The sequence below is a fragment of the Mustelus asterias genome, chromosome 22, assembly GCF_964213995.1.
Source record: "Mustelus asterias chromosome 22, sMusAst1.hap1.1, whole genome shotgun sequence".
NCBI lineage: Eukaryota > Metazoa > Chordata > Chondrichthyes > Carcharhiniformes > Triakidae > Mustelus > Mustelus asterias.
In genome coordinates this window covers 71,677,215-71,698,408 of record NC_135822.1, presented here as the reverse complement: position 1 = coordinate 71,698,408, position 21,194 = coordinate 71,677,215, and the positions used below count along the sequence as shown (strand labels likewise).

The 21,194-nt window shown below is 43.2% G+C and overlaps 1 protein-coding gene and 1 pseudogene across 11 annotated transcripts in view; both read right to left on the bottom strand.

The window, feature by feature from the left end:
• Positions 1 to 21,194, bottom strand: part of pebp4 (phosphatidylethanolamine binding protein 4) — a 420,175-nt gene that overhangs the window by 197,886 nt on the left and 201,095 nt on the right. The window lies entirely within an intron of this gene.
• LOC144510181 (small ribosomal subunit protein eS21 pseudogene) lies at positions 3,973 to 4,326 on the bottom strand (annotated as a pseudogene).

Below are 21,194 nucleotides of genomic sequence, written 5' to 3'. Positions count from 1 at the left end.
TTTCCCTCTTAAACAGAGGCAGTAAATAATTTTGCCAGTACAATCCTTAACTACAGCCCAATAAAAAAAAAGGCGGCACAATGGGTTAGCACTGCTGCCTCAAAGCGCCAGGGACCCAGCTTGGGTCATTGTCTGTGTGGTGTCTGCACATTCTCTCCGTGACTGCATGGGTTTCCTCCGGGTGCTCCGGTTTCCTCCCACAATCCAAAAGACATGCTGATTAAGTGGATTAACATGTGATATTTTGTATCACACCTGGACTACTGTGTACAGTATATACAGTTTTGGTCTCCTTACTTGAAAAAGGATATACTGGCACTGGAGGGGGCACAGAGGAGATTCACTCGGTTGATTCTGGAGTTGAGAGGGTTGGCTTATGAGGAAAGACTGAGTAGACTGGGGCTATACTCATTGGAATTCAGAAGAATGAGGGGAGATCTTATAGAAACATAAAAGATTATGAAGGGAATAAATAAGATAGAAGCAGGGAAGTTGTTTCCACTGGCGGGTGAAACTAGAACTAGGGGGCATGGCCTCAAAATAAGGGGAAGCAGGTTTAGGACTGAGTTGAGGAGGAACTTCTTCACACAAAGGATTGTGAATCTGTGGGATTCCCTGCCCAGTGAAGCAGTTGAGGCTACCTCATTGAATGTTTTTAAGGCAAGGTTAGATAAACTTTTGAACAGTAAAGGAATTAAGGGTTATGGTGAGTGGGCGGGTAAGTGGAGCTGAGTCCACGAAAAGATCAGCCATGATCTTATTGAATGGCGGAGCAGGCTCCAGGGGCCAGATGGCCTACTCCTGCTACTAGTTCTTATGTTCTTATCTTCATGTAGGATCACATCGGCTGCCTGGATCACCACCCTGACTTGCTGGAGGTGCTTGTGTGCTGATTCCTTGAGCAATACCATTCAGAGCTCCAAGGTCAGGGAAATGTGCCAGACAAAGTGCAGTCCAAAAACTTCCCAACAGCAGAAAGAAAACAATTGAGGAGTGATACAACCGAGTTATTTAAAATCATAAAGGGAAGTAATTGGGTATATACAGAACAACTATTTCCTCTCATGAGGGAATCCAGATCCAGGTGTCATATAAATGAGAATGAGCTCAGTTAAGAGTGAAATCTTACCCAACCTGCCCAGTGTTTTCAGCATTTTCTGTGCTTTTGTTTTCAACTGTCTGCCACCTGCTGTATTTTACTTTCTTTATAAGACCATAAAACACAGGAGGAAAATTAGGCCACTCGGCCCATCGAGTCTGCTCCGCCATTCAATCATGGCTGATATTTTTTTCTCATCCTCCTTCTCCTGCCTTTTCCCCATAACCCCTGATCCCCTTATTCAATCAAGAACCTATCTATCTCTGTCTTGAAGACACTCAATAACCTGATAAACTTCACCATATGTAGGAACATTCAGCTCTTCAAGCCTGCTCCATCATTTAGTGAAATCATGGCTGATGTGCACCACAACTCTACTTATCCACCATTACTCCAAATTCCTGGTCCCTGCTCCACAGAATGAATAATTATAACCATGAAGTTTGATCTTCAACATTTCAATTTACCAAGCAGCCAGTGGTTTTTGGAGAGAGAATTCCAGATTTCCACCATTTGGATACCTAAGACCAATACACAAAAGCAGAGTGGCATTCCGGCTTCATGCACCTTGAATGCGAGTAATATAAAAATCTTCAGGCACCGGTTTGTTTTTAAATCAGCATTGGCTGAAAGATATCTTCTAAAGAGGTGAAAAATGGGAGAACGTGAATCAAATAAATATCAGAAATTTTACTGAGTTCCAGCTAATATTCCAGTAACTGGATTCATAAGAAATTGGTCATTAATTCAATTTAATTTAATAACTGACTGCAGAAAATTTATAAGTATCTTGTTAATTTTGAGCATTGTCATGAGACAAATAAATTGCAGCTATTTTAGTTTTTTTTTTACCTCAGGCTATTTGTTAGTAGCAACCACAAGCATAAACGGCAATGAAAAGGAATCTCAGCAGAACAGTTCTGACAGGTGATAATAAACACAGACCTTTACAGTATGCACATTTGCAAATGGGTGCACAATGCACTCTTGTGCTGAACTATTCACTAACTGACATGTGCTGCCTCTTGTAAAATGACCTGGATTTTCAGTACAGCTTCTCTCCTCACTGAAAATAGGCATTAGAGATTTTCAAAGAGCTTTTATCAGAGGAACACGGCAAGATCAAGTTTCAAATTTAACCAGCAAAGACACCCCAGTGATTATGAAGAGTAAGCAAATTTTTCAAATGGTTGGTTTTGTTTAACAAAAAGGTAAAGGGAGCGATTTTCCCAGTCGTGCTTGAGTCGTGCAGCGGACTAGGAAACGTAAGCGGGAGGCCTGTAATGGAATTTGTGACCGGCTGGACACCAGTCACAACATTCCCAGGCCATTTTTTTAAATGGCGTAATCAGCCTTTCACTGGGAAACAGCGCAAGGCTGATTACCATATTGACATTTCCATGTCAGTAGCGAGCCCGGGATGGGAGCGGGCTGATCGATGGTGATGGGGGGGGGGGGGGGGGGGGAGAGGACCGCTGCAATGTGGTTGACTCTCAACTGTCTTCGTACAACTACGGATGGGCAATAAATGCTGGCCAGCCAGCGACACCCATGTCCCATGAATGAATAAAAAACAACCCTGTACAGCAATCACTGGGGGAGGGAGGGGGGCAATCGGGGCTGGCCGTGGGTGGGGATGGGGGGGTGGGAAAAATCAGGATGGTTACATCAGGGAAAGAGGGTGTAAAGCGATTGGGGCTGGCCAACGGTGGGGGAAGTCAGACTGGCCATGGGGAGGGGGCGATCGGGTAAGCCATCGGGATGGCCGGTGATGGAGGGGGCCAGTGGGCATGTGCTAATTTCACGACTGGGGGACTGTCGCAAGCGCAGTGGCCCGCTCAGCGTGCTGATGCTGGCCTCTCGGCCCAGATTAGGGGCCCCCTCCCCTTACCGGCGTGAATCCCCCCCGGCGGATTCTGTGAAGCACAGAGTGCTGGAAATTCACCTGACGAGTGCGCCTAAAAAACGGGCGGGAAAATCTCCTGTTTTCCTGCCTGTTGCACACTTCAATTTCTTGGGGGGGAAAATCGCCCCCAAAATATCCATTTTGCGAATGTTTTTCTTCCTTCCTTTCTCCTTTTCCCCATCCCTTGACCCCCACTTGGCATTTCACCCATCCAATCAGTGCACCTATTTTTCTCTCCTCTCTTGGCTGCTTTGTCACTTATCTCTCTTATGTCAATCCGTCACTGCCCCTCTGCCCTCCTACTGTCCTGCTGCCATGAATCCTCTGTGACACCAGGTGAAGGGCCCATCAAAGCAGCGAAACATGGTGGTGCATAATCCTTGCCCCTTACTTAAATTTCTTGGCCTTGTTAGCTACCATACGCCCACCCAAAATGCCACATCCCAGTTTCTTATCTTACTCCTCTGTCACCTTCTCCTCAATTAACCTTGTTAATAGTATGTTAGTTGTATTGTTAAGGTACTGTGACGTTATGTGGATGGTTTTATACTTCTGTCATTGTGGTGAACCATCGTTGGTTCCCACTGGATAGTACTGAGCCAGGGGCTGGCCAGTACTACAAGGATGTACATATGTTACTGTTGGATTGTGCTATTGTTGCTGTTGGGTTAGGGTGGGGTTGTTACACCTGTGTTTGTTACTGTTGTGGCACATCCCAGTCGGGCTCCGCCTCCTGGGAGAGGTATAAGAGTCCCTGCTCTGGCCGGGACCCCTTCAGTCTGGGATAGTGTACATAAGTTCTGATAGCTTCATTAATAGTAAATAAAAGCCTTCATTTACTGAAGCCTCGAGCTTCGTGTCTAAATTGATGTGCATCAGTCATTATGTATATATTCTGTGTAGGCAAGGTTAAACTGTGTCTATGTGTGTGTCCATGGTGAATCAAAGGTGAAATTATTTCTTTTTTAATTTTTTGCTTGACTTTTTATTTCAATACAAACATGAAACTTCCTATAACCCAAGCCTTCAGCTTGTTAGACAGTTTTGGCCACAATGCCATCATTCTTAGCCAGCCTCAAGATGCAATCGTCTGATTCACGCATCCTATTAAATCACCATTAAATCTTCCTGTTACTTTGTCAACATCAGCAAGGTTGATTTGAATGGAAGCATGGTCCTTGGCACCAATAATTCTGTTGCTTGCAGAGCTTTTCCGTGGAACATAAAGATCAACAAATTCACCAGCGTCGTTCTGCATGTTGGATTTTATTTAGTTGCTGACTTTGTCCAAAGTTGCGTTTTATGCAGGGATCCTGCATTCAAAATTGTTCGAGTCAGATTATCTGTGGAATCTGAAGGATGAAAGACTAAAGGTGTTATCTTCTTGCATTTTGTGATGAGGTCTTATGGTGGTCCTAATTTACAATGAAACAGAGTAGATCTGGAATTGCATTGGGTGATAGGTTTCAAAATTGATTTGTAACTGTTGCAGTTCAAAGGAGTCTCAAAGGTCAAAAGAACATTTGCATTTTACACAGATTTGCAAGTAAATGGGACAGGTGTTTTATACTTATTTGGCCTAAATAGGGGTAAAGTAGGAACATGATTGATATTTAGGAATCTGAGTTTTCAAAAGGATGTTGAAAGGCAGTGGAGAACGAAGATGAAAGTGGTGGAAAGGTATTTATGAAAATAGGTTTTCAGCTGTAGTTAGTTGCTGTGAGGGGGATGTCCCACTGAAAGCTAACTCTGGTGTTTTAGAGTGTGTTGAAAAGCTGTGAAAGACTTTTAATTGAAGAAACTAACTCAGTTTTGCGCCAGGAGAATATTTATCTAGAGAAACTGTTTTTTAATAATCTCCCTATGGAAAAACCATATCGTGGATTTGTTCTACTTCTGTTTAAAGTAAACACAATCTCTTGGTTTGGATAATGCTTCCTAGACTTCATGGCTATTCTATAAAGGCTGTTGCCAAAAAGATAGCTTTCTTGTGTACCTTTGACTTTGGGACTTTTTTTAAGACCTCTTCCCAATTGTGTATCTTTATCTTGTGTGTTTAAATTTTCTCTTCTTTCTCTCAATATACTTATTTATTCACCACATTTTGAAAGTTATCACTGGAGTCCTGTGCTTTTGTGTTCAGTAGCTTTCCCCCTCCTCGTTTCTACAACACAAAAAAATTGTGATCAGCCAAGATGGATTTTCAGTTGAGAACTGGCTTGCTCATCATCTGCTGGGTTGTAACAATACATGGTGAAGAGCATTGTTTAATTAATTTCAGCACATCATTTCAATCAGTTAAGTTTCCTTTTCATGTTCCATTTTAGTTGTCATGTCCCACCAGTGGCTGTCACGCACTCTCATTTGTTTAATTTACTGATAATTGCGTTCATTGAAACAGTATAAAAGAGGGGAAGCATGGGGGCCGGAGTGCATCATCACCCCTGGGAATGAGATATTGATGTAATTTGTTAAGTTTCTTTGTGATGTTTTAGTTGAGTAACAGTGCCTCACTTGGTGCTGTCACCCTGTCATTTTTGATTTCTTCGAAGAGTATAATAGAGGGGCATTCCATGACCAGTGGGCACCCAGGGATTGAAGTCCTTCATCAGCCCTCAAAACCATATCTCGTTTTGATTTCAATAACTAGCCTTTCAGATTTTTGTCTCTTGTCACAGTGCTCCTTAAGTAGCTATCACCTGAATTTGCTGTTTTATTCATTTGATCTCACTCAGTCGAGTACAAAGAGGGCGAGCTGGGACACTGGAGGGGAGAGGACAGCTATGGGCCCGAGCAAAGTTAATAAACTCTCTCGGTTCGTTTTGATTTCACCAACCAGCTTGGATTCCATTAACAAGACTCAGCTTCTGCCACACCTCTAAAATTCTTGTTGGTTTCTGCCCTCCCGCCCACCTGTGCCAAATGTCTCATGAAGATGTCCTAACTTGTCTCCAGTCTTGATCTCAGTTGTGTGCAGTTATTTACCTTCAGTGATTTCAGTCCAAATCTTAGCTTTCATTGTATTCTCTCTTCTGGTTTCACAGGTCTCAATATGAACTCTTCAGCCCCTCATACTCATAACCAACTCTTTGACTTTGTAATCTTCCATCGCCTCCCTATACTCCCTATATAACAGTTAAACTGAATCTTAAACAATGAACTGGAAGAGGAGGTCCCAGAAATATCCCCATCCTCAATGATGGGAAAGTCCAGCACATCAGTGCAAAAGACGAGGCTAAAGTATTTGCATAATCTTGAGCTACAAGTGCCAAATGGATGATTCATTTCGTTGTTTTCCTGAGGTCCCCAGCATCACAAATGCAAGTTTTCAGCCAATTCAAGTCAGTCCGGATGATATCAGGAAACAGCTGAAGGCACTGGATACTGCAAAGGCAATGGGCCCTGACAACATTCCAGCAATAGTACTGAAGGCTTGTGCTCCAGAACTAACAACATCCCTAGCCAATCCATTCCAGAATAGCGACAACACTGGGATTTATCCAGCAACGTGGAAAATTGCCCAGATATTTCCTGTCAACAAAAATCCAACCTGGCCAATTAGCGTCCCATCTTGAGCATCAGTATGATGGAAAGTGTCATCGAAAGTGCAAGCAAGCAGCACATACACAGCAATAATCTACTTAGAGACACTCATTTTGGGTTCTGCTAGTGTCACTCAGCTCCTGATCTCATTACAGACTTGGTCCAAACATGAACCAATAGCTGAACTCAATAGGTGAGGCTAGAACTACTGCCCTTGACATCAAGTGACTAAATGCGCCATCAAGCAGCCTGAGTAAAACTGAAGTCAATGGGAATCAGGAGGAAAACTCTCCACTGGCTGGAGTCACACCTCGCACAAAGGAAGAAAGCTGTGGTTTTAGAAGGTCAACCATCGCAGTTCCGGGCCATCACTACAGGAGTTCCTCACCGGAGTGTCCTTGGCCTAAATGTCTTCAGTAGTTTCATCAATGACTTTCCCTCCATCAGAAGGTCAGAAGTGAGGATGTTCGTGCGGGGCTACACAATGTTCAGCACCATTCATGATTCCTCAAATAGTAAAACAGTTCATGTCCAAATGCAGCAAGAGCTGGGCAACATGCCGGCTTGGGTTGATAAGTGGCAAGTAAAATTCACCCCACACAAGTGCCAGGCAATGACCATCTCCAACAAGAGAGAATCTAACCATTGCCCCTTGACGTCCCCCACTGTCAACATCCTGGGGGAGGGGATTACCATTGACCGGAAACTGAACTGAACTCGCCGTATAAATACTATGGCTACAATGGGAGGCTAGGAATTCTGCGTTGAGTAACTTACCGCCTGAATCCCCAAAGCTTGTCCATCATCCAAAAGGCACAAGTCAGGACTGTGATGGAATACTCTCCACTTGCCTGGATGAGTACAGCTCCAACAACACTCAAGAAACTCAACACCATCCAGGAGAAAGAAGCCCTCTTGATTAGCACCCCTTCCATCACTGTCATCATTCATTCCGTCCACCACTAATGAACAGTGGCAGCAGTATGTACCATCCTCAAGATGCACCCAGAAACAGACTAAGGCTCCTTTGACAGCACTTTCTCAATCTGTGATCTCTTAACACCTGCAAGGACAAGGGCAGCAGATGCATGGGAACACTGCCACCTAGAGGTTCCCATCCAAGTCACACACCATCCTGACATGGAAATATACCGTTTTTCCTTCTGTCACTGGGTCAAATTTCTGGAACCCTCTTCCTAACAGCACTGTGGATGTTTCAACGCATAACTATGGCGTTTCAAGAACACAGCACACCACCAGCTTCTGAAGAGCAATGAGGGATGAGCAATAAATGCTGGCCTAGCCAGTAAGGCCCACATCTAATAAACGAATTAAGAACATACAAACAACATGGACCATTTTTTTCTATAGTTCAACAGTGGAACCCCTCCCAACCACATTTACTGTTCTCCCTAAGTATATTCAAAGCCAGTTGAATATGATTTGAGGGATATAGAGAAGGAGGAGGCATTGGGGTGAGGGGAACATTGACCATGGGGATACAAGAATGTTGTCAAAGATGCCTTAATAAATCCCAACATTTTACCCTTTGACCTGTCATTCACCAAAATACATGGCAGCCTCTTATCTTCTGAAACACTTCTTTATGTCTGCTTTTGATGGCCTTGTTCACAGCAAAAAATGTTAATCAGCCCAGTTAAACAATGGAATAGCCCTTTGCTTCAGGTCCAAGGAGCACAAATTTGAAATTATCTGACAAAACCTGTTTTAGACATCCACCATAGATCTGCTGGATGACCTGAAGTGCTACCAGATCACGTTATCCTCTGCCAAAATTGTACATAACTCCAGAACCATCCAGGAGTGCAAACATAATCACTAGCTTCAGTCTATGTTTTAAGCTGGTTACCCTGCGTCAGAGCCCTTTGAGGTCATCCAGACTCAAAACGTTGGCTCTATTCATTGTCCACAGATGCTGTCAGATCGGCTGAGATTTTCCAGCATTTTCTGTTTTTGTTTCAGATTCCAGCATCTGCAGTAATTTGCTTTCATCACAGTATTTATGTGGCTGGTCCACTTAAACTTCTGGTCAAGAATGACACCTTGGATGTTGATGCTGAGTGATTCAGCAATGCTAATGTCTTTGAATGTCAAGGAAAAGTGGTTTGACTTTCTCTTGTTGAAGTTGGTAATTGCCTGGCATTTGTGTGGTATGAATTACTTGCAACCTATCAGACCAAGCCTGAATGTTGTCCAGGACTTGCATGCAAGCAATGATTGCTTCAGTGTTTGAGGAATTTCAACTGGTAATGAACTGTGCAATCATCAGAGAACATCACACTTCTGACCTTATGATGGAGGGAAGATCATTGATGAGGCAGTTAAAGATGGTTGGGCCAAGGACGTTACCCTGAGGAACTCCTACAGCAATGTCCTGGGGCTGAGATAACAGGTCTCCAACAACCATAATTATCTTTGTTTGTGCTCAATGTGACTCCACCCAGTGAAAAGTATTCTCTCTGATTCCCACTGACCTCAACCTTACTCAGGCTCATTGACTAAGCCACTCTTGATCAAATGCTGCCTTGATGCCAAATGAAATCATTCTCATCTTACCTTTTGAATTCAGCCCCCTGTTCATATCTGGATGAAGTCTGAAGCCTAGTGGCCCTCATGAAATCCAAACTGAGCACTGGTATTATTCTTGGTCAGAACAGTGGGAGATCTGGTTTGAGACCAAAACATTTTGTTTAAAGTAGATAAAATTTGAGATTCAAGACACTTACTAAGTGAATAAAGTCACAAGATTCCAGGGGTTTTGAACAAACAAAAATAAACTTTACTACATAAATTCAGAAAGATAAAATAATTTACAATATCTATCTTAAATGCTAATATTTAGGGTAAGTATGAGGTACATGTGAATTAACAGATGAACTGGTCAGACTCACACTTCACAATAGAGGAAAGCTGTGACTAAATCCAATTCCATGGGTTTCTCACTTGGTGAGAGATTAATGGTAAACCTCAACATTTTATGATCCTTCCTTTAATTACTGACCATTTTTGGTAAGGTAAATAGATTTGTGTTATTCTGCTCATGTAACCTCCCAAGTAAAAATACTACATAATTTCTCAATCTCAATCAAGCAGAGTTCTGCAGACACTGTTCATCCCCACATCCTCACTCTGCAGACCAGACTATTCATTTGTACAGACAACACTCACTTGATCTGTGCAGCTTAGAAACAACAACGTTCCGTGAATTATTTGATAATCTCCATCTACATTTAACCCAAAAGTCTTTGATGACATTTCTCACTTGGACACAGTCTTCTTGGCCGAGTATCAATTGCACTGGGAAGGAATCTACTCTGTCGACCTACTGCTATTTCTCATCTCACCACCATCATATCATCTCTAGTCTTCTAAGAGACAGCATCCTTCATTTTTCTGTTCTCAGTCCAAATGAAATATCCTAATTAGATATACCATGTCTCTGTTGTTCAACACTGCAAAGACCTGGATGATGTTCCCTCTCAAGCTTTTTTCCTCCAAGACAACCCTCCTCAGAACTTGGATGCTCAAGTTCCAGCTGCAAGCCAGGTTAATGTGTTTTTTTTCAATTAATTCCTGGGATGTGATCCTTGTTGTAAAGTTTGGCATTTATTGTCTATCCCTAGGTGCATTCAGGTACTGGTGGATGCCTTCTTGAAGCTGTTTAACACAGCTAAGTGTTTAGTTTGAAAGACAGTGGCTGATGCCAACCACCCTGATTTCACTTTAAAACACACCCCTCAATAATGTTAAACATTCCAACAAATAGGTGATAATACTGCATTCAAACAGGCTAACAATATCTGGTCCAGCAATGCATTAATTCATTCAGCAACGGATCTGACACTTCCATTGAGAAGACACAACTCCTGTGTGAGTGCAAAGTTTCTCCAAGATTATAAAAAGAAAGTACATTTCTTTCTCATGGTGAGCTAAAAATGCGAGACCAAGCTCTCCCCTCCACTGGCACCATTCCACCACTGCCACACGGAATTTAAAGCCTTATGAGTAATATAGATCATCCGCTTCTGTAATAATATTATTAGCTGAGGGAAAACAAAGAATTTTAGTTTTATGAATGTATGAATATTATGTGAAAACCTACAAAGGATTTTGTTCCATAAAAGCAGGTTCTGTAAACGTCAGTCTGAAATCAATGCCATGATTTACAGCCTATATTCAGCATTACTGAAAGGCTAGTTTTCCTGATCACACCGCCCCCACATGAAGCACTGCATTTTGGTCTCAAAACCCCACAATATTGAAAATCATACTGTCATAGTTCGAAGCACTCTTTTTTCAAAAAGCTGTACTTTGGTTCACAAAGGGTAAATGGAACAATACCATTTGTTAACTTTGGAAAGCTGGAGTTGGCTGCTTCTGGGTTTTGCTGGTTTTCAAACATTTGATGACATTTCTAAAAAAACGATGCCAAAGGGGTGTCAGGCAGTGAACAGAAGGAGAAGGCTATACCATGTAGGTGGAAGGAAATCCAATTAGTTATGCAGCATGAATGTGTCTGTGTGGGAGTAGGTGTGTGGGGTGGAGGAGGGAGTTCCTAGCTCATCCCAATGACAAATCATTAGAACACGAATTAACTAGCCATCACCTTGGGAACAAGATAAAGGGCTTCCCTGAGTAATGACTTACTCCTAAACACGGCTTACTTTAAGGCTGTGAAATCATCATCCAAAAATTAACACAAGGGAACGCTATGACTAACCAGCAAGTACAGTGTGTTTGTGAAAGTTCTGAATGCTTAAAATAAATTCTAGTTATCTCCCACAGCATTATTCATGAGAATATTGGAGCCTGAAGTCTTATTTCTGAAGTTTACTGCAGCTTGCTCAATTGTCCAGTGCCGCTGATCTCACACTGCTGGTATCCTTCATGTTTGGGAATCAGCCCACCCCTTTATCCTTCATTTTAGTTTCAAGGTGAACATCACTTGATACACCTTTCACAAACTCCTGTTTTCGTTCAACCAAAATATCCTTCTGAATCCAGTCAATTATTTCATATCATTCTTGTTTCTAAGGGTGGAATTCCCCCTGGCTTAATTCTGCTGCAACTTGCACTCACAATCAGCTCTGCCAAATTTCCAAACCAAATGGGCGGCACGGTAGCACAGTGGTTAGCCCTGCTGCTTTACAGCGCCAGGGACCTGGGTTCGATTCCCGGCTTGGGTCACTGTCTGTGTGGAGTTTGCACATTCTCCTCGTGTCGGCATGGGTTTCCTCCGGGTGCTCTGGTTTCCTCCCACAGTCCAAAGATGTGTGGGTTAGGTTGATTGGCCATGCTAAAATTGCCCCTTAGTGTCCTGAGATGCGTAGGTTAGAAGAATTAGTGGGTAAATGTGTAGGGATATGGGGATAGGGCCTGGGTGGGATTGTGGTCGGTGCAGACTCGATGGGCCAAATGGCCTCTTTCTTCACTGTAGGGATTCTATGATAGTTCTATGATAGTTCTGTGCTGCTTCAGAGCAAAGACAGGAGATTTAGGATGTGGAGATGCCGGCGTTGGACTGGGGTGGGCACAGTAAGAAGTCTCACAACACCAGGTTGAAGTCCAAAAGTTTATTTGGAATCACGAGCTTTCAGAGCGCTGCTCCTTCATCAGGTGAGTGGAGAGGTAGGTTTCACAAACACGGCATATATATACAAAGACACAATTGCAAGATAATGGTTGGAATGTGAGCCTTTTCAGGTAATCAAGTCTTTAGAGGTACAGACATTGCGAGTGGAAAGAGGGATAATCACAGGTTAAAGAGGTGTGAATTGTCTCAGGCCAGGACAGTTAGCAGGATTTTACAAGCCCAGGCCAAATGGTGGGGGCTCATGTAGTGTGACATGAATCCAAGATCCTGGTTGAGACCGTCCTCATACGTGCGGAACTTGGCTATCAGTCTCTGCTCAGCGATTCTGCGTTGTCATGTGTCGTGAAGGCCGCTTTGGAGAACATTTACCCGAAGATCGGAGGCTGAATGCCTTTGACCGCTGAAGTGTTCCTCAACTGGAAGGGAACACTCCTGCCTGGCGATTCTGGCATGGTGTCCGTTCATCCGTTGTCGTAGCATCTGCATGGTCTCGCCGATGTACCACGCTTCTGTTCATCCTTGCCTGCAGCCTAAGAAGTAGACAACGTTGACCAAGTCACATGAATATGTACCGTGTACCTGGTGGGTGGTGTTCTCATGTGTGATGGTGGTATCTATGTCGATGATCTGGCATGTCTTGCAGTGGTTGCAATGGCAGGGTTGTGTCATGTCGTGGTCGCTGTTCTCCTGAAGGCTGGGTAGTTTGCTACAAACAGTGGTCTGTTTGAGGTTGCGCAGCTATTTGAAGGTAAGTAGCGGGGGTGTAGAGATGGCCTTGGCCACCCACACACCCTTGTAAGAACGAGATACGACACTCGACTCATCAATCGACAGTTTCGACACGCCACAGAAAAAAACCGCATCGACCTCCTCAGAAGACAAACATGGGACATGACCAACAGAGTACCCTTCGTCGTCCAGTACTTCCGGAGTGGACATTTTCTTCAGAGCCTTCAACATGTCATCGATGAAGATGAACATCCCACCAAAGCCATCCCCACACCCCCACTACTTGCCTTCAAACAATCGCGCAACCTCAAAAAGACCATTATTCGTAGCAAACTACCCAGCCTTCAAGAGAACAGTGACCACGACACCACACAACCCTGCCACAGCAACCTCTGCAAGACGTGCCACATCACCGACATGGATATCACCATCACACATGAGAATACCACCCACCAGGTACACGGTATATACACATACGATTTGGCCAACGTTGTCTACCTCATACGATGTAGGAAAGGATGTCCCGAGGCATGGTACATCAGCATGACCATGCAGATGCTACGACAACGGATGAACAGACACCACGCGACAGGCAGAAGTGGTCCCTTCCAGTCGAGGAACATTTCAGCAGTCAAGGGCATTCAGCCTCCGATCTTCAGGTCAGCATTCTCCATGGCAGCCTTCAAGACACACAACAATGCAGAATTGCCGAGCAGAAACTGATAGCCATGTTCCGCACGCATGAGGACGGCCTAAACTGGGATCTTGGGTTCATATCATACTACATTTGGCCACCATTTGGCCTGAGCTTGCAAAATGCTACTTACTGTCCTAGCTTGAGACAATTCACACCTCTTTAACCTGTGATTATCCCTCTCTCCGCTGGCACTATCTGTACCTGAAAAGACTCGCATTTCAACCATTATCTTGCAATTTTGTCTTTGCCTATATATGCTGTGTTTGTGAAACCTACCTCTCCACTCACCTGATGAAGGAGCAGCGCTCCAAAAGCTTGTGATTCCAAATAAACCTGTTGGACTTTAACCTGGTGTTCTAAGAGATTTAAGCAGGGAAGAAATCTCTCTAAACTTGAAAATGGGTTAACCAGTTGATTTCCCAATCAAATCAACATTCAACAGGGATATTCAGTCTTTTTCAAGTCAGGTGGTAAGCTTGCCAAAAAGTCCCTCTCTCACTATGAAGCAATAATCCGTTGTCATCCAGACTCGCATGTTACAGCATTTCCCAAACTGGATCAAGGGTCCAAACTAATCAGGAATGGAAAACTCAGCACAAGATTTGGCAAAGAAATTGGAGCTAGGACTCTGCTGATCTGAAAATGGGAGATTAGTGATATGAGCAAATAAAGTTAGGCGAATAGGGGCCCGAGTGAGAAGAACAAGATTGAGGACTGCTGACAAATCATTAGTGTTGACAGCTGCTGGGAAAGAGTACAAATTGCACTATCTCTGTCCCTGCATACTTTGTCTTTACCAGCACAGGTCCAGAGGCCTGTCAATTGAACCCAAAACCATTAAGTTAGTCCCATATTGACTTGCAGTCAACATTACAGGTAGAAAGTGACAACCTTGTAGAATTTGACAGCAGGGGAAAAAGTCCATTTTGCATCTTGCGGCTGTGTCAGCTCCCAAAACAAAAGTGAAACTCAATTCAACCTTCCCATTTTTCTCTTTCAACTTCTTACCCAATTTACTTATTTTAAGAGAATCTGTTGCAACTTCACACTTTCAACTGTCCAATCAAAATCAAACTCAGAGTCAAAAAATGTCCTTTGTGTTATTTTTGTCCCTTACTGAAGAGTCTTAAAATTCTTGCCCTCCAGTTACTGGCTCTGAGATTAGTTACTGGAAATTAGTCTTTCTCATTTACCTTTGCTTCTCATCACTTTGGAGATTCTTATTGGAAATCATCTTCTATTTATGCTGAAACGACTTTGCTCGCCTCTTCTCATAATTAACACAAAGGTTCCCCTGCATCATCTTCACAAAGCTCTGTTGTACCCACTCCATGGTCTTGGTATCTCTCCTAAAATGAATAAAATTGTAGCTGGACCAATGATACAACTAAGTATTACCCGATAGCTTTTGTTTCAATTTCCCCTGTTACTTATTTACATATTGTCCTTTTGGCAACATCATCTAAAAATGTACGCTGAAAAATCTGGGGTCAGAAACCTAGTTCCATCTCATCATTATCTCTCTCAACTATTCTATTAGTTCCTAAATTGTCAAACTGCTGGTCTGAAATCCAGCGTTGGATGAGCAGAAATTTCCTTCAAGTAAATATCAGGAAGACTGAAACACAGGGATGGGTCCTCAGCACAAACTACAATCTCCATCTATCGACTCCATTCCACACTCTGACAACTATCTCGGCTCAATTAGACTGTTTGCAATATGCTTGCCATATTTGATCCCAAGAAGCACTTCCAACCATATAACTACGCCATCACTAAGACTGCCTACTTTTATCTTTATAATTGGTCCAAACCCACCCAGGAAGACAAAGCTTTGGATGTCGGGGCGATGAGAAAGTAACAGACAGGTTGCCTTGAGAATAGGCAGTCTGCTCCAAAGTCATGCAGGCAATGGAGTCAATTAAGGATCTAATCAAGGATTACTTTTCCCAAATGCTGCAAATATCCCGGAATGACATGGAATCCCCACCATAATGGAAGTCCAGTAACCTGGTGTAGCCTTTCATCAGGAGGTTGGCCATGAGTGTTTGAATTAACAGGCTGCATCAGGGGTCTGTAAATTTCACATGGGTCCAGGAGAGGCCAAAGTAGAAAAATCAACACAATTTGCTTACTCGGGATAATAATTTTCTTCTATTACAATTGAATTTCCCAATTTTTCATTCCCAAGTTTGATTACTTTCCATCTGGTGTGACTCTCATCTTTTAGGTTTATAAGTTTGTTCCAGGACTAACTAGTAGTATCTGTGGAAAATCACCTCCCAGCACAACGATGTTCTCTCTGAAGATCATGTCATTATTCATTCAATCTTTAAGTAAACTATTCACTGCCAGGAAGCAACATGTGAGAATCATTGGAGTTTCATGCAATGCAATAAGCTTTGACTTTCTAATAAATCTTCTTCTCCAGAATTTGCTTTCAATTGGCATGTTTAGGACTCGTAAATTGGTGACGGAATTTTAAAAATTCAATGTGCCGCTTAATGTCAGAACATGCCCCATGCGGAAGTTTTAAGTTTAATTTCATAGGATAAGCAGAATTGGGCTTAAAAAAAAAATCACGCTCCAGTCCTCCATTCACCCCATGTTTCATAGCAGGGATCAGCAAAACATCTGTAGTCCAAGTACTATCGTTATTGCAAAAGCATTTCTTTACATAGAGGATTTCTAGTTTTTCTTTCACCGAAGACTCAAACAGAATCAAAACTTCAGACACTGAAATAAGTTTTGTCAAATGTAAAAACCGGAGGTTTAAAATTGCACCGAAGAGCCAATACGCCCACATGGTCAACATGTCATAGAATCCCTACAGTGCAGAAGAAGACATTCGGCCCATCGAGTCTGCACTAACTCTCTGACAGAGAACATAAGAACATAAGAAATAGGAGCAGGAGTAGGCCATCTGGCCCTTCGAGCCTGCCCCGCCATTCAACAAGATCATGGCTGATCTTGTTGAAGGCTAGGGTGAGAGCACCTCACCCTAGCCTTCTACTCTGCCCTATCCCCGTAACATACATTTCCCATGGCTAATCCATCTGACCTACATATCTTTGGACACTAAGGGGCAATTCAGCATGACCAATCCACCTAACCCGCACATCCTTGGACTGTGGGAGGAAACCCATGTAAACATAGCGAGAAGGTGCAAACTCTACATAGGCAGTCACCCAAGGCCGGAATTGAACCCAGGCCCCTGGCACTGTGAGGCAACAGTGCCAACCACTGTGATTAACTGAATGCAATAAACTAAATTGGGTTTGCGAATTAATTACAGTTTTAATATTTCAGTTGACAGCTAACTCACTAAAACAACATTTTCACCTCTGTTAGTTACTCAGGCTTCTAAAGCTTTTGAACTCAGCTGACCAGTCAATGCCTTCCCTCAGTGACATGATTTACAGCCTAAATTCAGCATTATTGAAAGGCGAGTTGTGCCAGATCAAACTATCCCCACTGGGCAGCACAACGGCACAGTGGTTAGCACTGTTGCCTTACAGGGCTAGGGACCTCTGTTTGATTCCAGGGTGTCTGCGTGTGTTTCCTCTGGGTGATGAGGGGGATTTGTGTGGTAAATGTTAGGGGGATAGGGCAAGGGGGTGGGCCTGGGTAAGATACTCTGTCAGAGAGTCGGTGCAGGTTTGATAGGCCAAGTGGCCTCCTTTTGTACTGTACGGATTCTGTGATTCTGTTCTCAAGACCCACAACATTCAAAACCATGCTGTCATAGTTCATAGCACTCCTTTCCAAAAACTCTACTTTGATTTATTGTAGCATGAGAGGCACAGTCCATCAAATAAATCCGCTAAGTGACCAATCAAGACAGTCCAGACAGACTGTCCTTACAGATGTTTTCATAAAATCCTTTACTTTCCTCTTTATCGTATCAGCTAGTGTTTGTTCAGAACTCCTCACAGCCTTTTTAATTGTTTTTAAATTCTTTCAATACTTTGCATATTCCAACTGATGTCATGATGACTACTATTATTTTTTATGTTGTACTGTTAACCTCGATTTGTTAGGCATTTCTGTTTTAAATCTCATTATCATTTTTCAACTCATCAAAAGACCTTACTTTTCATAAACCTGTCCTGTAATCCCCCCTTTTCGATATTTCCCAATATTTGTTTATGATTTTATTTGCGTGTCTCTTTTACAGAAGAACGTGAGAAACAGGGGAAGGGATAGGTCATTTGGCTACTGAGCCGCTCTCTACCACTCCTTTAGATCATGACTGATCTAATGGTGACCTGACTCCACTTTCCTGCCTGACCTCCTATCTTTGCCTCCTATCCGGGATAGATCCTATTCGTTTCAATGAAATTGGGGTTTTTTTCAGTAACTGTTCTTGCTTCTTCCCATTTTCTGTTTCACCTAAATGTGCTTAGATTAGAAAATTAATTGGAATCAACAGTTGGGTGGGATTTTCTGGCCGCACTCACCCCAAGGCTGGAAAATCCCACCCGAGGTCAACGGACCTTTGCACGGTCCATGTCCTGCTCGCTACAATTCCCATGGCGGGCGGGAATGGAACATTCCGCCCATAATGTCCATTGTCCAATGAGATCACTCAAACCGGTGATCAATTTTTTTCCCATTACTTCTCCTGTAAATGTTAACTGCTCCTGTACCAAATTTCACTGACAGCACACTTCATCCAAGACACAGGAAGCCACAAAGGATTGAGTACACAATCCTTGTTGTGCTAAAGCCATTGGCCAGAATTCTCAGGTGCCATACGCGCCACCACTGCCAGTGGGAACAGAGAATATGGCATGCAGCCAAATCTCCATTCACTGCAGGGGGACCAGCGAATCCCAGCCATGGACAAGATCGGAGAATCCCGGCCCTTGTTTCTTTGGACATTCTTCGATAGTCTGTAACATGGACAAAAATCAGATTATGCAATCTAAAATATTACCAACTGCTGCTCAAAACATGTTTGTAATTCAAGAGAACCACATAAATTGCAAAGTCTGCCTTGGTAAAATTTCTGTTTTGTTTGGAGATTTTGTTCTATTGCCATGCTTAAAACATGATGGGTAAAACAAAAATCTGTTGTAGGTATAAATTTACATGTTACTGACTTGTACGTGTATCAAATGACACAATAACATGTCTGAAAATAGTAGGTAGTTAGTCAATGTTGCTTGTGTTGACTTTCAACAATTCGCTGTATTTTGTATTGGCCCTTGTCATCAGGCCTTCCTTAATTTCTTTATTTGCTTCCTGGTGCACAAACTACAGCTGGAAATACAGTTTAGGTACATTTTTTTCCTCTGTGCACTCACTGAAATAAACAGTGTCCATGCTATGGAGCTGAACATTCATCGTCTGCTTGTTGACAATGTAAAACAATCTCACACAGACACAAAAGAGATTTATTCTTCCAGCACTCAACCATGAAAATGTAGTTCAACCCTAATCACAGAACATCCATTTCTAACACTCTCTTGTCCCACTGAAAAGAGTCCACATTACAGAGAAGGAGATGCTGGAGGTCTTAAAACATATAAAGGTAGGTAAATCCCCAAGAGCTGATCAAAAAGTGTAGCCCAGGACATAGTGGGAAGCTAAGGAAGAAATTGTGGCAATATCTGTATTATCGACAGCCACGGGTGAGGTGCTGGAAGACTGGATGGAGGCAAATGTTGTGCCGTTATTTCGGAGAAGCAGGAGGGAAAAGCCAGGGAACTACAGACCGATGAGCCTAACGTCAATGATTATTGGGAGTGGATTCTGAGAGGCAGGATCTACATTTGGAAAGGCAAGGACTGATTCAGGATAGTCGGCACAGCTTTGAACGTGGGAAATAGTGTCTTCCAAATTTGAACAAGTTTTTTGAAGGGTGACCAAGAAAATAGATGAGGGCAGTGCAATAGATGGTGTCTACATGGACTTTGGCAAGGCCTTCAGCAATGTGGACCGCATGGTCAGTAAGGTTAGATCACATGGAGAACTAGCCAATTGGATACAAAATTGGCTTGCTGGTAGGAGACAGAGGGTGGTGGTGGAGGGTTGTTTTTCAGCCTGGGGGCCTGTGACCAGTGGTGTGCTACAGGGATCGGTGCTGGATCCACTGTTGTTTGTCATTTACATAAGCGATTTGGATGAGAAGATAGGAGGCATGTTTAGTATGTTAGCAGATGACACCAAAATTGGTGGTGTAGTGGACAGTGAAGAAGGTTATCTAAGACTACAACGGGATCTTGATCAACTAGGCCACTGGGCCGAGGTATGGCAGATGGAGTTTAATTCTGATAAATGCGAGGAGTTGCAATTTGGTAAGACAAACCAAGGCAGGACTTACACAGTGAATGGCAGGGCCCTGGAAAAAGTTGTTAAACAGAGACCTAGGGGTACAGGGGCATAGTTCCTTGAAAGTGGCATCACACTAGATAGGGTAGTGAAGTAGGCACAGCATTAAATATAGAACATAGAACATTACAGCGCAGTACAGGCCCTTCGGCCCTCGATGTTGCGCCGACCAGTGGAACCAATCTAAAGCCCCTCTAATCTACACTATTCCAATATCATCCATATGTTTATCCAAGAACCATTTGAATGCTCTTAATGTTGACGAGTCCACTACTGCTGCAGGCAGGGCATTCCACGCCGTTACTACTCTCTGAGTAAAGAACCTACCTCTAACATCTGTCCTATATCTCTCACCCCTCAATTTAAAGCTATGTCCCCTTGTGCTAGCCATCACCATCCGAGGAAAAAGGCTTTCACTATCCACCCTACCTAATCCTCTGATCATCTTGTATGCCTCTATTAAGTCACCTCTTAACCTTCTTCTCTCTAACGAAAACAACCTCAAGCCCCTCAGCCTTTCCTCATACGATTTTCCCACCATACCAGGCAACATCCTGGTAAATCTCCTCTGCACCCTTTCCAACACTTCCACATCTTTCCTATAATACGGCGACCAGAACTGTATGCAATACTCCAAATGCGGCCGCACCAGAGTTTTGTACAGTTGCAGCATGACCTCCTGGCTCCGAAACTCAATCCCTCTACCAATAAAAGCTAACACACCGTACGCCTTCTTAACAACCCTATCAACCTGGGTGCCAACTTGTAGAAGTGGGGACATTATGTTACAACTGTACAAGACATTGGTAAGGCCATATTTGGAGTACTGCATACTACTCTAGTTGCCCTGCTATAGAAGAATGTTATTAAACTGGAAAGGGTGCAAAAAAGATTTACAAGGCTGTTACCAGGACCGGAAGGTTTGAATTACAATGAGAGGCTGGATAGGCTGGGACATTTTTTCCTGGAGCGTATGAGGATGAGGGGTGACCTTATAGAGGTTTATAAAATCATGAGGGGCATAGATAAGGTGAATAGCCAAAGCCTTTTCCCCAGGGTAGGAGAGTCCAAAACTAGACAGCATAGGTTTAAGGTGAGAGGGAAAGATTTAAATGGTGCCTTGGGGGCAACTTTTTCACACAGAGGGTGGTCTGCGTATGGACTGAGTTGCCAGAGGAAGTGATAGAAGCGGGTACAATTACAACAAGAGATTTGGACAGGTACATGGATGGGCAAGGTTTAGGGGGAATATGGGCCAAACACAGGCAAA